Here is a 17,606-nt window from a genome sequence, read left to right as displayed (position 1 = left end):
GGTGTGTGACACATGAGGGGGGTAAACACCTTGGATAGGGAGGGGGTTGTGGAATCCAAGTCTCATGTGCCTGCAGACAGCAGCAGTGTGACTCATTTCTCCACCCTTGGGACTGTCAACACTGTTCCATCACTGCCCTGAGAGTGGCTGTGCTGGAGGCTGGGCACCAGAGAGAGGCTGCCCAACCAGGGTGGCCAGCATGCCTTGAATATGGCACAGGCAGTGGTCATAGCCACAGTGGACTATCCTGCTCACCAAGACTGGCAGCTCCACATGGGTGACAAAACCCCTTCCATCACCACTCCCGGGGGGGGGGTGGCAGGCCCCATCCGATGAGGCAGTACTACCTGACTCTGCAGGTAGTGCAGGGGCAGCAGAGGGGGCACCTTCGCTCTGGGTCCAAGATGTGCTGGGACCCAGTGCCACAGTCAGTTGTGGCAAGATAGGGGGATCAGCCAGAACTGACCTACCTTGACATACTGTGGTAAATGAGGTATAACAATAAGTTACAGTTAGTAATAATCAAAGCAGTGTTATTATTAACATAATCAAACATCACATTTATTCATCTAAATACATATTAATGTATATTATGTGCAACACAACATTAAGTAACATAACAGTCAGTATGGTAATAGCATGCTAGTAAAAAGTAAACCATAGTGCCAACAAAACAGTTACTATAACAAATATGTGAATATTGCATCATAATAAAACATAATAATCAACCACAGTTTCCAATATATATTTAGTTTAACAAAATATGTTATTATTAAAGCATAATAAAACATATCAACAATGAAACAATTTTTTCCAAATATAGTTAGTGTAACAAAATATATTAATATTAAATCATAATAATAAACAACAGTAACAAATGCACAAAGATAAAGATGGGGAGAGAGAGAGAAACATTTCATTACTTACATTGCAGATTATATCCCTGGAAACACTGAAATATATACTCTACAGGTGTGTAGTATCAGGTTTGAGTACAGTGACTACAATTATCCCATAACTGATGTAGCACATACATACCTCTCTAGCTGTTAGCATGGGTCAGTGTGGGCCAAGCAGTAAGAAATGCAGGTATACCACTACACCGAACAGTTTCACATAATGTGGACTTATATAACTACCCAAGTGTTCTGTAAATGGATTTGGTAATACATTGCATTCCAGGTAACAATTTATCTGCTAATCATGTAACAGACAGATGAGGCAGTTTTAATTACATTACAAGAAATTGTGATACTTGAGAGGCATGTATGTGTACAGTAAGTAAACTAGACAGCTGTCTTGCCTTAGTTGGCAGGCATGGGAGTAGAACCTAATATCTGTGACTGCAGGGGACATCTGCAAATAATGTAATAATTGACTGCAGCAACTTAGTACAGACATGCAAGGGATACAGCCATACTGGGATTTCACAGCTTTGTTTCTGAATCAACAATGCCTATGAACACATTCTTGATATTGATGTTAACATTCTGTTTAATCTAAACACAATATCTGCTCATAATATGGGCCACCTCGCCCATATATTTCTTGTGTTCCTGGTGAGAGAGAAAATGTGAGTATTACATAACTGATACTGAAAATACAGTGCTACATACCACTGGATTCGAACCAGGACTGTGTGTGGCAAATGTACTGCATGCAAAGCATTTAGCAGACTGAGCTACTGAGTCACTGCTGACTATTGCGTGACTGATACTTGCCTAGAGATCACCTGGAACTATACTATGAATTGAGCAATACAAGATACAGGACATTCTTCTGGCATTCTAGTACAATTACCTTGTTACACTAGATTGCAGTGACAGTAGAATACACATACATGGAATACAACCATACTGAGTATATGAAAGAAGCTGTAATTTATATTCAACAATGCTAGTGAATACATTTTATTATTATTGGTTTGAAATATCTGTGAAGTCCACACACAATATCTGCCCATGGACTGGACTATCTCACCCATATGCATTTATTACCTGAAGTCTGAGGAAGAGTGAGCATTATGTGACTGATATTGGTCTGGAGACAGCCTTGGACAGTACTATGAGTTAAGCAATACAGTCTGCAGATCATTACATTTGCTGGCTACAGCTATTACAGTGGTACATTTGACTGTGGCAATCTTACCATAGACAGTCAATGCATGCAGCTCTACTGCAATGGTTTTGACAACACAATCCTGTTGAACAACTGGTATTGCTAATGCTATATTGAAATAAAGTTCTTATTGTTCATTTATTGCACTACAGCTCTACACCTCTAATTGCAAATTTATTGCACTAGAGTTATACATTCCCATTAATTGCAGTACAGTTTTTCTTGTGTATACTTTATTGCAGTAAATGCTTTACTCTATCTTGCTTATTGCACTACATTGGTTACCTACCATGCTCACGGTGCAATCTGGCCAGGTGCCTGACATGGGACTCGACATTGTGAGCCCTTTCAGCTGCAGCTGTTGGGAGAAGCACATCATTATACATACCAGTTTTGCAGACATTCAGCTTGCATTTTGATTAGTCAGAGGAAGACATACTTACATACTTCTGGAGCATTCCTAGCTCGAGCTTCCTGGACCCAGGTGTCCAGGGTTCCTCTCTTCCTCCTTTTCAGGTTGTCAAAATGGTGATGATACTGCTCAACTCTATGGGGGATACCAGTAACACTGGTGAGTTTCCTGGCCAAATGATCTCAGGCCTCAGCCTTACACTTGGTGCCCTGGAATCACCCCTGCATCAGCTAGAGTACATGATCTTTAACAAGGAGCCCCGACCATGACCACGGACTCCTGAATCCCCATTCTCTGCAACTAAAATTGCTCACCTTCACCAACACCACCGGCCATACCAACAGTTGATTGAACTCCAATGACTGTTGCAAAATTCCCACCTATTGGGGTTAATATAGGCTCTTTTCCTGCCTTTACACGTCATTCAGCAACATTCAAAAAAAGCACAGCATAGGTTCACTGCGCGCAAACCAACAAAATAAAGCCAGGCAGTATGAAAACTCACAGAACTGTGGTTTTAGCGAGGTTTAGCACCGCGCAAGCATTGGTAGCAGTTAGCATGTTTATGCACTGCTGAGCCCGAATGAACAGTGCTTAGCACAGCGCAGCAGTGCCAAAATTCACAATACTGCAATGAAATTAAAGAAAAATAGTACATTCATTTACTGATATATTTTCCTTGCTATGGACTCAAACCCAGGACTTACTATACATAAGAATGCAACTCTACCCATGTGCCTAGTTGGATGCTATAAAAACTAGTATACCTTCACATATACTACGAGGCTAGCTGCACAAAAATGCTGAAACACACCTATAAATAAATAAATTGCATCCAGTTTCTATTTTTAGATGTCTGGCAGGTGTCGGCCATGTATGTATGAGCTCCACTTGGCTCTGCTGTGCTCCTCGCCATGCCACACAAATGTAAATTAAAAAAAATAAATAAAAATTTTAATTATGATAATTAACTACATCTGGTTTCTGTTTTTAGATGTCTGCCAGGTGTCAGCTGTTTATACAAGAGCACAGCTTGGCATTGCTGCGCTCCTTGCCGTGGAAATATGCATTAAAAAAATATTAAAAAAAAACATAACACATTATAAAAATGACTTAGACAGTTGAAACACTCCATAACATTACAACAGTGGCTGGGAGCATTACAGGGAGCCTCACACTCATCTGCAATCGTGAGTAGCCACTACACCTCTACCTACACTGATTCAATATCCATGTTCCTCCGATCTCCCTTGGCAGCACACCATCATTAATATGCATGCCGTGCTGCCAAGGGAGAACCGTAGCCATGTACATGGTTACATTCCATGTAGGCTTTACACTGTGCCTACATGGATTTTATTAACTCCGGGAGATTATTCTTACATATTAAATGTCAATATGTAAGAAATCAACGGTAATCAAATGGTCATCATGTTGAGTGTCTCCACATCATTTAGTTTTCACTTTATTAGGTTTTATAGTATTAATAAACTGGTATTTGTCTTTTATGTGAATTTTGTACATCATTCCTTGGGCACACTAATTACTTTCCATAGCTTCTTAACAGTTGAAATTTAAAGAACTAGCAGCAAATGTCACACTGATTAAAGTTTCGATATAGACCATAAAAGAAAAAAGAAAGAAAGAAAAAATACATGCAAAAGAATGAGAAAGAGATCATCTTAAAAATCAAGAGGAGAATAAGCCATCCCAGTCAGCAGCATATTAGCAGTAAAAAATAAGGAACAGTATTTTCACGCCTAAGAAAATAGTATTTTTGATTTCCTAGTCTTGAATAAACAGCAACAAATATCTTCAGTTATTGTTCCAGTTACTGTTTAATGTGCATCATTGTTTATCCCTTGTTGAAGTTGTTAATTAAGAGTGCACTGCAATCCAGGGGTTTTATTTCCTCAGTCTCCTTTTCCCCTAACTTTGTGACCCTGAGCAACTCACTTAACCTGATGATGCTACCAAGCTGAGTCTAGAAAAGGAACATGTGGGCCAGCGCTCTACCAAAGTTATCAAATGCAAATAAATAATGAATGAATAAAGAATTAAGTAAATAAATAAATAAATAAATAACATCACTACCTGTTTTTACATATAGCCAAAGATGAAGATGCAAAGATTTGGCTATGGCAAGAATATATTTGTTAATTTATTTCTTGAAAAGTAGTGGTCTATGTGGGGGCATTAATTGCTCTATGGCAGAATGTCCAACTATATTATAACTTGTTCAGTTTCATACTGTACTAGGAAATGTTGTGGGAATCAAACTTTGCTTCATTCGTTCTTTAAAAGGAAAAGACTCTGAATTTCACATAAGGAGAATGTGAAAAAAGCTGCAACAAAAATATTTAAATTCAGCAGTTTCTGCTTATATTGTTATATATAATAAAATTTTTTATTTGAATCGGAAAGAATATGACATTTTATTTCTTCATTATCATGTGCCATGAGCAAATACTTTGTTCCGTTATGAACTGCAGATATATGCACCTACTGAACATATAAGATAATGTAAATGTCACTTCATTTTGAAGTTGATAAGTTGAATACTTCTTGTTAGAATTTAAATTGGCAAGGCTATAGTACTGTTATCACAAATAAGGTTTTAAGAGCACATTATGTAGCTTATATTGTCTGTTTGAGGTGTGTATGTTCTTATTACAGATATTTCAACCAAATATGATTAGGACAGGAGACATAGCTGAGAAAATAAATTAAAAACCTGAGGAAAAATACTGGACTGTGAATGCTGTACAGGGCAAAGTATACATTGTAACGCTGGATAATTATGTGATGCAAGCTTTTATCTGAACGGTTGTCCTCATAATAAGTCTTGTTGTCCCAATATGTAAATACTAATGGCATGACTTACTTTTTAACACCATAATGGATAATATAAATTTGTTTAGCAATCTATATACCACCTTAGTTCAGCGAAGTTTGTGCTGGTAGGAGAAGGGATACTAGGGTGTTCTGTGTTTGGAACAATCTGACGTGACAGAGCAACATCACAAAGAAGGCTAGATAGTGCAGGCATGTCAAAATGTATTAATTTATAAAATGTAATGTTATACAGCTGCATGTTGTGCTCATCTGCCACAAGAAGGACAGCTTAGCAGCTACTAGACAGGCTACTGTGGGATCACACAACAGAGTGCAAGGCCTGCTCATATCAAAGAGAAGGAAGAGGAGTAGATAGCAAAGCAGGAAAGAAATACCTAAGAGTGACCATAAGGCATACCTCTCAACCTGTTAACATCAAAAATCTGGACTAAGGCCCATGAAAAATAGGTGCAAATCTGTATGCTGATTAACATAAACTCTGCATACATAATTATGTAACCCCACCTACTCCAATGGAATTGTAGGATACCAACTTTCAAACACAAACTGAAGAACAGATAACCAAAATATGGCCCTAGACCCTGTAGTAAATGGTAACCATTTTTTTGGTATGTGTAGCAATGATGTTCACTGGGAAGGGAGAGGATGATGAACCTTAGGATTTTGTTTTTGCTGACTTGCAGTATGTGGGATGGTGGTAAAAGTAAGGCATTTAATGGTAGGCAATATTCTAATCTTAGCAAAAAAATATTATAGTTTGCTAGGACCTACAAAAGTCATTCTCCATGGCCTACTGATCAGTGGCGTAGCTAGAGTTTGTGCCGCCTGGGGCTGTTTTTGAATTTACCGCCCTTCTCCCCTCACAAAATCATGGTTGTATGGGGACCCCATACACAGCCGTCTCCCCTGCAGCCATTCCAATGTCCCGTTACTTGGCTATTTTGCCCCATTTATCATAAACACTAATGTACACACTGCTTTACTTCTACAATGATTATTTGGATTTCATTTAAAACTTTTTTTTACATTTTATAGCACAAACACTAACAGACATATACTAAACAAAGCAATACAGTCTCACAATGAAAACAAACTTAGCATTAAAACTTCTCTGCCTTTGAAACTCACATTCATTGAAAGAGCATTGGAACCCACATTCAAAGAAAATGCAAAAGTCATCTAAATAATTCCGCATTAACGAGATCTGTAACTAATGAAGAGGTTGCTGCTAGCACGCAACTTTATATTTCATCGTTTCATCTCAAATAAATTGCCTATTGCCCATGGAGAATAAATTGCTCATGTTGCATTAAAAAATGATAAGCTAGTAATATTGCAATAGGGAATGGATGACAAACTGATAACTGGTTCATATTAACTAAGTATCTCCACCAAAGAGGACATTCTCAGGACTGCTGCATCCACCCCTTTTAAAAGTACAACTCAGTACAGTATCAGCAATCCATCTACATACTGTGGGAGTAGAACCCATAACCTTCTGCATCAAGAGCAGGTATACTACCTGTTGTGCTACTAATGCAAGCAGACTTGATATAAGCAGCACTAAACTTCTCTCCCCCTCAAGAACTATGCAGCACAAGAAATCTGAAAAAAGCCAACATTTATTGGGGAGGGGGGACAAAGGCACAAAACCAGCAGGGACACATTTTAAGTATTGCTTGTATTATCTGAGAAATTTGCTAGAATAAAATGTTTTGTGTTATACCATGAGTTTCCTAAAAGAAAGGAAGACTGAAACTTAAATGGTTATCATTATTTAGTGAATTCAGTTCTCACTGATTTGTCAGAAAACCACAAATTTTAAGAGGAACAGACCAAATGTATGAGTCAAACATGCTGTGAACTTTGGACACTTGAGAAACTCCTTGATTGATGAGTGGTGGTATGGGTAGAGAATTTAGACTGTTATAGCTACAATAAGGCATGAAAGTATAGTTGGGAGGGTAATTTTCATCCATGAAAGAGTCTTTTTATAATAATGGAAAAGAAGAGTATGGGGATACTTAGCGAAGAACAGCTGTGGTTGGTGTAGCTGGAGAAGGGAAGGTAGAAGGTACAGACAGATAAGTAGAAAAGAGACTTGGACAAAGTCATTAGGCACATAAAATGTTGAAAAGACAGTTGATAGATACAAACAGAGAATAGAGTACTAGTAAATGGGAGAGGAGAACAGCCAAGAGTAAATGGGAAAATTTCGGTAATGTTTCTGCAGACTTGTCATGCATGTCAATGACACTGTATAATATATTGTGGTGTATTTGTAACTGGGACACCCAGAAAACTAGAATGGCACGGCACTGTCTGCTTGTGTCTGGGAAGGGGAGGGAATCAGAGCCACAAAGGTTATGGTGATTGAGGGTCATATGCTGAAACATAGCTACAGTATGGAATTGTGTTGCAGGATGTGGATAATACTAGCTGCAATTTAAAAACAGATGCATAAAGGAGGCACAGAAGTGGGGAGGTTAAGAGATATTATAACCATAAGTACAGTACAGAAATGGTGGAGGCCCAGCTGATAATAAGATGCATAACGGCTGTGGACATAGGTGGGAGCATCCCACAGCATAGCATAAACACACACACGCACACACACACACACACACACACACACACACACACACACACACACACACACACACACACACACACACACACACACACACACACACACACACTCACACACACACACACACACACACACTGACTGACATGTTTCTCCCACAGATGAACATGTGCTGTCATGGTCACATCAGGAAGAAAATGGTTTGGAAAAGTTCAACAGCATGAAGAAAGAAATGCTATGTTTGATTTTCCACACACATCGCCTGTGGTCTTGAACAAAATGGTACGACAAAAAAGCATTAAGGGGATCAGATTTGGCAGGGACAATACAGGATGCAAATGCTGTGGAAGGCTTAATAGGTATCCAAAACAGATTTGACAAAGGGTTAATGATATGTTATGGATATCTTTTTCATGCAAAAAGAATGACATAAGACAAACATATCCCACAATAGGGGTGGACCACCAAAACTAAAGCAGCACAGTGAGTCTGGGGAAAATTTGTTCGCACTCACCGGCCAGAGGGAATGACACTTCTACTGAAGGAATAATTGGTTATGGGGCAACAACTACCATCTGTTCATTATGAAAGCGCCAGACTAACAATGTCTATTACAGTACACTATGACACACATCACTGTATTCTTGTCCTTCTAGGCACCTTTTGTTTGCAATTACAGCAGACTGTGTGACAAAGTACGTATGCAAATGCTTACGGTATTCTGTAGTGTTATGAACCACAGGAGGTTATAGTGTTATATGTTTGTGGATAGAGAATGGTGTCGAATGTGTTCCTGCTTTAATTGTGGAGGTGTTCTATGACACAATTTGGTGCCCCCATCTGATCTGCCATTGGAAATTTGGTAGTTTTGTTATGTGGCCATATTTTTGGGGAGAAGATCCAGATTTTAGGGGGGGCATGGCAATCACTGAGTGTGGTTGCTAAGAGCTAGCTGAACTAGTATTTTTAAAAATGCTTTGTTTTTAATATATGGTTTTAATCTGCCTAGTGGGACTGAAAAAAGCATTTTGAGGTTAGTTAATACCTGTACAAAATGGATTCTCCGGTAACTCCTATGACCTCAAAACTATTAACTAAAAATGGCTTGGTTAAATAGGCATAGCTCACCCACACATTAGCGCTGGATGGATGCCCACTCACTACACCCAGCTAACTTTAGTGTATATCCCTGCCCTTTCTAAATTCCAGAGCTGTCCTCCAAAAGTTTCTTTTTACTATTTGTTCCAGATCTGAAAATCATCTGAACCACTCCAGTCTGATATTAGGATGAACCAATTTCCCACCCTCTGAATTTTATGACCAATAACTATGAGGGACCCTCTAGACCATGTGGCATGCATCCAGTTTCCCAGATTCTGGTTCAAGTCAGTGATATAGTAAATAGTGAATGAAGCTCAAAAATTTCCCACCCTAAAAGTGAAAATGGTCCCCATCACTACTATATGCACTTTGATTTTTAGAACATATAAGGCTTCAAAACTTTTCAATTGGAATCCTACAGAACACGTGGGGATCTGGCAAGTGGATTATGATTAACTGCAGTGCAATGTGCTTGGATAGGCTCCTTTTTAAGTTTGGATTGTTTATTTTGGACCTTGTTTGTAATGGGGGAAGTTGTATATCCATAATTTCACCCAGGACATACGCAGGGGGTAAATGTGTTTCGGAGGTGATAGAACATATGTAATAAGTAGTTTTAATATGGTATTAGTGGTGCTGAACAAAAGATTTCAAGTTTAAGAACTTAAACCATTCCCATCAGCAACTCCTGTAAACTTAAAACTTGAAACCAAAATGGAATACTTTAAGAAGTATAGCTCACCTGCACACATCACCACACCATTATGTACACTTGCTGGACCCCCACTCACTTTGCCTAAGCAGCATTAAAGTAGACCCCCTTCCATTGCCTAATTTCATAGCTCTCCTCCATAAGATTATCAATACTATCAGCCTAGATCAGAAAACACACACTGTACTATCAGATCCTGGGACCATGATGACCCCATTCCACTCCCATAGTACTCGATGTACTCAGCATGCTTTCAGTTTCCTGTTTCTTGCTCGATCCCATGGTAATAGTAGTACTGATTGAAGCACAACTAGCTCTCACCCTAGATTTATAAACAAACTTGATCCTCAGAAAATGTTTACCAGTTCTACTATGGCTAAGGCACCAAACTTTGATATTTGGAATCATCCAGGTCATATGTAGTTCCAAACACCATATCACACTTAACCTTGGTAAAGCTACAACCTCTATTTTTCCTGCAAAAATATGCTTGAACAGGCTCCATTATAAGCAATTTGCCCAAAATGTGCCATGACTACATTGGCCACATTCACAGCCTATAGTCCTCTTCAAAAAAGTATGTTTATATGGGATCCCTAGGAAGTAATGAACTGGCTTTAAACTCTGACCAAAAAGGAAGAAGAAACAGCTCTACATTTCACTCTGAGCACCATAGCCAGGCACAGTTCTGAACCTTTTGGGCAATTAGAATGGCTAGCACATAGCTATTACTTGGACTAAGACCAAAAGACTAAAATACCCATGCAGCAGAAAACTTTCAGACCATGAGGTCCATTTCCATAGAACCCAAAAGAACAATTATTTCTTTATTTGTTAAACTTTTGTTTGTAATGGAACTGATCATGGGGTCTGGCAACTCGATTGTTTCTTTCCCACACAACCAAACTGCTGCAATATAGTTACAGCAGCAGAATTACAGCCTGATGCTGTCCTCCATAATACATTCAACTGGCCATACACATTGAATGACCTAAAAAGAGCATGGTGGCTCAGCACTCAGCTGTACCTGGAAAAACGCTTAGGGACCATTTCATGCAATTAGTACAACTGAATCTTAGCAACTACTCTCGGTGATTGCATTGCTGCCCATCTAAAAGCTGGTTTCTCCCCCCAAAAATGCAGCCATACAATAAAACCACCAAACTCCCAAGGGTAGATCTGATGAAGGCACCCAAAAGTGCAGCAGTACACGTACCCAGTTTCCATTAACATTCCCTTGTTTTATTCACACAGCTGGTACCCTATTAGAAAGAGCTAACACTTTATATTAAATTTTTTTGTTGTGCAACTTTAACAATATTTTCTAAGAGACATTTTGTGTAGAGTTAGCTTAAAGATGAAAGCTTTGGGGAAAAAACTGCCATTGTTGTAATGGAAACATAATTCTGTATAATTTGAAACTGTAACATGAATTCGCTGGATCAGGAGTGACACACCCCCAAGCCCACCTTTAGGAACCTCCACAGCATGCCATCTGATGAACCACTCCCCTGGGGAGGCACTGCTGCATGTACACACCCAGTATTACAGCATATAAAAAACAATGTATCTCCTGAGATTGTGGTAAGTGGCTCTCATCTGCCTACAATAAAGACCAAAGGATTAAAAGGAATGGAGGCTCAGTTTGTTTTCCTTACTCCAACAATTGTTATTTTAATAATGGCAGCAAATAGAGAACTTATAAAGGAACCTTCCTTTGAAGCACAGATGGGGCTGACATTTTAGCTCATCCTCTCTACCTGAAGCATCAGAAGCAAATAATGCAAAGGAAGGTGACAGGATCTACGAAAATTTTTCATAAAGGTACAGAAATAGACAAGGTTTAAACACTAAAATTGAATCTCTGACCATAACCCTGAATCTGAAGATGCCAGCAACTGCATTTCTGTAATGGAGGATGTGGTTGAACCCTCCCCACCCCCCCCCCACACTTATAGTGCTGCAGGCAGTGTCACTGTTTCATCAGATAATGCTGCTTGTATGTTGCTGTGGTTGTCTGCCACCTGAGCCCTACTCATATCAACCATATGGACATTTTGTACTGGACCTTCTATCACACTGGAACCTGTGAAAGCAGGAATGCAGATGAAAGCATTATTGATCCTGTACCAATGCGCTATAACCTGCTTTGTAATATATACTTCTACAAATTAAAATACAGATGCAGCACACGTTCACATGCATGTATTGTTATGAAAATTGCTACAGCTGCAAACCAGAGGTGACTGAAAAGACAGCTATGTAATTGTGTTGTGGTCATTCCTTTTCTACACATATGGTGGAATGTTCTTATGCTGTCCTGTAGTGAACATTACTAATCTGGTACTTCACCAGCAATTATATTGGTCTTTGGTGTCAGGCCAGCTCCCACATCTAAGCCATCTCCAGGTATGAAGTGACACTGTTCTTGGCCTGCAACTGAGCCTGTTTAAGGCACTTATGTGCTGGTGGCCACCCCTATTGGTGGACCTGTTTGTCACAATATGAAATCTATTTTCCTTTGCACAGAGTATCATATCAGCAACCCCTTGTTGAACCCATTGCAGGTACCCACTACTGTGTCCCACTGCATTCACATCCAAAATAAAGTCCTTGCAAATCTGGTCCCAAAGCTGTTTGTATGTGGTAGTTTTGTCCAGGAGGCAAATGCCATTTGTGTGTGGAGGGTTTCCATAGCAATTCATTGTTTTGGCATTGCACTTTCCCACTCATTGTCTCTATCAGGTGTTGATGCTGGTATATGTACACGTGCAGCAAAACAAATCGACCAGTATGTGTATTTCTGTGTGTGCGTGTGTGCTTGCATGTGTGTGCGCATGCACATGTGTGTGTATGGGTGCATGTGTGCATATGTGTGTGTGAATAACAATTTTATATAACAGAAGTTGGCAAGTACATGTTTTATTGGGCATCCATATCAACTTTACATAAATGTACTTTGGAAATTCCGCTTAAGATCAAGCACAGCTCAGCAGTATGTTAAGATGGTGTTAGCCTAATTTACAAATAAGACAGTAGCTCTGCTGGACATTACAGTTTCAGCATAGGGATAATATTTATGTAATAAACTGCTGGCCAAAAATTAACTTACCTGTCTTTTCTTGACTAATGATATAATGTAGATCATCTTCAAGAAAAATCTTGATGATTGGATGGGAAATAGGAAATTCACCCCGGGGATCACCTCTGTGGCTCTGCTCGACAGTGGCACAGGAAAATAATTTTCTTGGGTGGCAAAAGCCAGGGTACCTTTTTGGCTGGGCTTGTATAGGCCCCAGGGCCAATAGCCTAGTACCTACCTATTAATATACGCAATGAGTTGAGGAGGTGCTTCTAGGACATTCTTCAAGCATTATCTAGCATGATAATTATTAAAATATCTGCTGTTTTTTTTGTAAATTAATCAAGTAAAAATTAATGGTTTGCATTTAATTGTAGTTTAAAGGCTATGATAATCTTTATCTGTTTTGCAGGGACAAATGCATGATCACCATGGGCCATTTTCAAACAGAGTTGCTCTCAGTGTTAGTCAGTCTGCCCTGAATCCGAAAACCTACTCTCAAGTGACTTATTCGATGTAATGCCTCTGTATAAACAGGCTTACTACATTGACCAGATTCCAAAACAGCTGCTTTCGGCCTGGTCTAAGTGTAAGTAGTCACTTACATTGAGAGCAAGTCTTTTGGAATCGGGGCCCTTATTTCTTTAGTTTTTTTTCCCCTGGGGTAATCCAGCTAAGTCTCTCAAATGGTGAGACAAGGCTCTCTATAGATGTTGGGTCTTGGTCTGGATGGAGATAAGCAACTGGGAATGTTATGTACTGTTATCTATATTTTGTTTTCATAGGTTAAATGCAGTTGGCTAACAGAAAGTGAATGTATACCTGAGTTCAAATTAATAAAAGAAGGTGTATTATATCAAATATGAACTACTTAAAGTGTATGTGTGTGTGTGTGTGCGTGTGTGTGTGTGTGTGTGTGTGTGTGTGTGTGTGTGTGTGTGTGTGTGTGTGTCCATGCGTGTGTTTGGCTTATGTTGAATCTGCTTCTGTACACCTTATACACGCTCTAGGGATATAAACCTCAACACAACAATGAACAGAACATGCTGGAGGGATAGATTCCCTTTGCAGAGACTTCCCTTGCTATGGAACAGGGTCCCAATCTGCATAAGACAGAGCCCCTCACTATCACTCTTCAAGAGGAACCTTGATGAGTGGATGGGTAACAGAAAGTTCACACCGGGGATCACACCAACAGCACTACTAGATAGGGGCCAAGGGTACTAGCTGCTAGTACAAGGGTCTAGAGAACTACTAAAGGGGTGGTGAATACCGCACAACATGGCTGGGCTAATATATGCCTTCGGGCAGATAGTCCAGTACCAACCTATGAACCTATGAGCCTATATTCTTTCTACAGAGAAGCATAAATTCCTTTTGTGTATCTCACCTATGACCTTCCCATGTGCACAGACTCATAAAGCATGCATTATACCTATAGTTGCTACAGCTGTTGTAAGGGAATTAACTGTCAGGTATGGTATGTGTTTGTTAACTAATGTCCAACAACAGTTTCTTTAAATGTTGCTTCACAAAAGTAGTAGTTATGTGACTGCACTTTATTTGATAGTAACCAGGTTATTTAAAGGATCTTTCCTTGTTCAAATCCATGTATAACAGGGCCAGCTATATCATATTAACTTTTTTGACTATCCCCCCATCTCTATGTCTCACTCACTCACAAACAGCATTCTGGCATAACTTCTTATTTTGTTTTTATATATTGCAATATCTGACTAGGCTAAACCAATAAGACAAGCCAATTCAGAAAAGGGGCAAGAGGATGATGATTTTTAAAAGAATTTGTTTAGTGACTAACATCTTTTATACTGTATGTTACAGGTTGACAGTAGGTTGTTGTAGCTTGCTCCATACAAAGCAGTCAAACATTAATATCTAATTGTCATCAGTGAACAAAACATGTTCACATCAAGAGTTTGGAATAGTTCCATGAATCCAACTTTACTAATGGACGGCTTTAGATACAATGCCCTTTTGGTTCCTTGCATGTCCTTATCAGTCATATTCATGATCCTGTTCATTCTGGAAGAGGAAAATAGTGCTGCCAATTCGGCTTTGCTTCCATAGGATACATCCAGTTTTTGTAATGGATGACTTTAGTTGTATTACTCATTGTGGTTTCCATCAGGTCTGTGCTGTGTCATAAGCAGGGTGATGGACAGATTTCAGGTCATCCTTTGCTTCCTGTGTGCATGTTTCCACTGTAACGAAAACATTGTTCTGTCTTTCCTCAGGACAAACCATCACATGCAGATTCTGTAGGTCATGAACACATCTGGAATTGGATGACTGTCAGTTAGTTGAGGATCATCACCTTCACAATAGTCTCCATGGCTATTCTTACTAGTTTAGATGACTCAGACTGCTTAGCTTTAAGGTTGAATGTCACTTAAAATAGTGATAAGTTGGCTTTCATGAGCACAGTGGTGCAGCTGATAGTGTTGTTGCATCACAGCAAAAGGGTCCTTGCTTTGATTCTTGGCTGGGGTGCCTTCTGTGTGCATGTCCTCCCTGTGTTTGTGTGGGCTTCCTTTGGGTTCTCTAGTTTCCTCCCACTTTACAGAGACATGCAGTAGGAAGACTGGATACTCTAAACTGGCCAAAGGTGTGTGTGGTGTGGAAGAACTACAGTGGCAGAGCTGGCCACTCAGTGGTGTAAATCTTGGCTTGAGATGATTGTTACTGAAAAAGTAACACCCCAACCCCATGTGCCAAAATGGGGAAAAAGGGTTGTGGAATGGATGGCTTTGATGAACAAGGATAAATGTTTTGATATGTTTAAGCAGTGACCCTCAGAATAAATGCCATCCATTGGTGAATTTTCTTATTTTCATAGAAGAAACACCACCTGTATCAGACATCTTCTTCCACCAGAAGAAATTTCTATAGTGCTGTCCTCCATAATTTCACCATTTATTGATTACTGTAACCCGTGTACTGTGTAACAACAAGCTTAACCAACTGCAGATAGTTCAGAATTCTACAGCTGGGTTAGCTACAGGTACACTTCATAACTTTCACATTAGTCCAGCACTGTGTAGGCTACAGTGGGTGCCATTTCATTCTTGTCTCAGACTTAAATGGTTCCTGTTAGTTTATTTAGCCCTACATGAGGTAGTGCCTACATAAAACAAGAATCGTTTGGTCCATTATTCTATGATTACTCCATTGCCTCCACTTTCATTTCCTTTTCTGTTAAAGGGTTCCACATATATCATACCTATTTCCCTGTGACAGAGGAAATCTGAACCCTAAAATCATCTATTCACATTTGTATATGGCATTACATCATTTTAATTGTGCGAGCTGAACTATGACTATATCCATATTTTGTTATGCCCACTCACCATTGTTATTATAATTATTATTATTATTATTATTAAATCAATGCTACGGTTGGGTTCAGGCACATTACAAATGAAAACATTGAGCTTTGTGTATCTGCCTGTATTAATCCATCCACTTTGCTCATATTCTTTTGACCAACTTACTTCCCTGACTTATTTCCTCTACCTCGTGCAGCTATTATGTTTCTTTTATCTTTCTACCTATTGCCCATACCACTGTCCTTTCAATTTAAGCTCATCTCTGCTCTTTCCTAAATGCCAGCCATCTGGGTACCTCTACCCTAGTCCTCAAACATCCTCAGCTCATACTTTCTTCACTCTGTTCTTGGCTACTTCATGCCATGTCCTTTCTTTTCACCACTCCTCTGGTTTTCCAGCCATCAGTTAACGTTAATGTCTAGCTTTTTCTCTAAAGCTTTCACATCCTGCATCATAGCACCCATTGTATTCACATGAAGCTTCCTAACCAAAGCACTTGCCCCACAGTACTAGCACCTACTTCCCTTCCTACCATCTGTGTCTTGTACTGATCCTTTTCTTTAGACTCACTATGCTTATTATTACAACCATTTTCCTTTTTGTGTTTGTTGGCTTGTCTACATTAAGTTGTTTGCATTTCCCAGTATCTTTCTGTTAATCCTTTTCCATCTTTATTTTTAGTTTACAAGTTGCCAGAATCAGATGGCCTTCCCATACTTATCTGTTATTATAAATACATTTGTTTACTGCTGAATACCTCTGTGCTAGATGTTGAAAATGTCGTTTTTTTAAATCCCTCTCCTTTTTTACCTGTCAACCATCACTGATGTGCAGTCCATCTGACTCACTGTAGGTTACATTATCTCTCACAACTTCTGCTTGCCTTATTGAACTAACATGACTTGTCACTTGTTTTAGACATTTTTGAGAAGAATATTGAGTTTGTTTTTTTTTCTTAGTTTTTTAAGGTAAGCCTGAAAAACAGTATAGTGTAATAAGCAACGATTGGGAGTAAAGGTAAGGAACAGGAATGACTGACATTTAATTAGCATAAAAAGCAAGCTTAAACATTTTCATTTTGCAAGATGCAAAACGTAGAAAAAGAGCACTGAAAAAAGACTATTAACTGAAGCATTTGAACACACTTTTGTACTTTCATTCAATACCATGTATATAAGACTTCACCAGAATATAGTTGCAGTAGAACTTCCAACTTAAATAGCACAATGAAATCATGATTAAATTGCATGAAGAAAATCATATGGCACCCTCACTCAATTTACATAAATGATAGATTCACATGCAAAATATCATGTAAAGTAATTATAAATACAATAGTTAATAGTTTTTTTAATAAAAAAAAATCATTTAATGTTTACTGATTCATTAAG

This window comes from Protopterus annectens, chromosome 5.part0, assembly GCF_019279795.1.
Source record: "Protopterus annectens isolate FY-2018-M chromosome 5.part0, PAN1.0, whole genome shotgun sequence".
NCBI classification, from domain to species: Eukaryota; Metazoa; Chordata; order Ceratodontiformes; family Protopteridae; genus Protopterus; species Protopterus annectens.
This window is presented reverse-complemented; position numbering follows the sequence as displayed.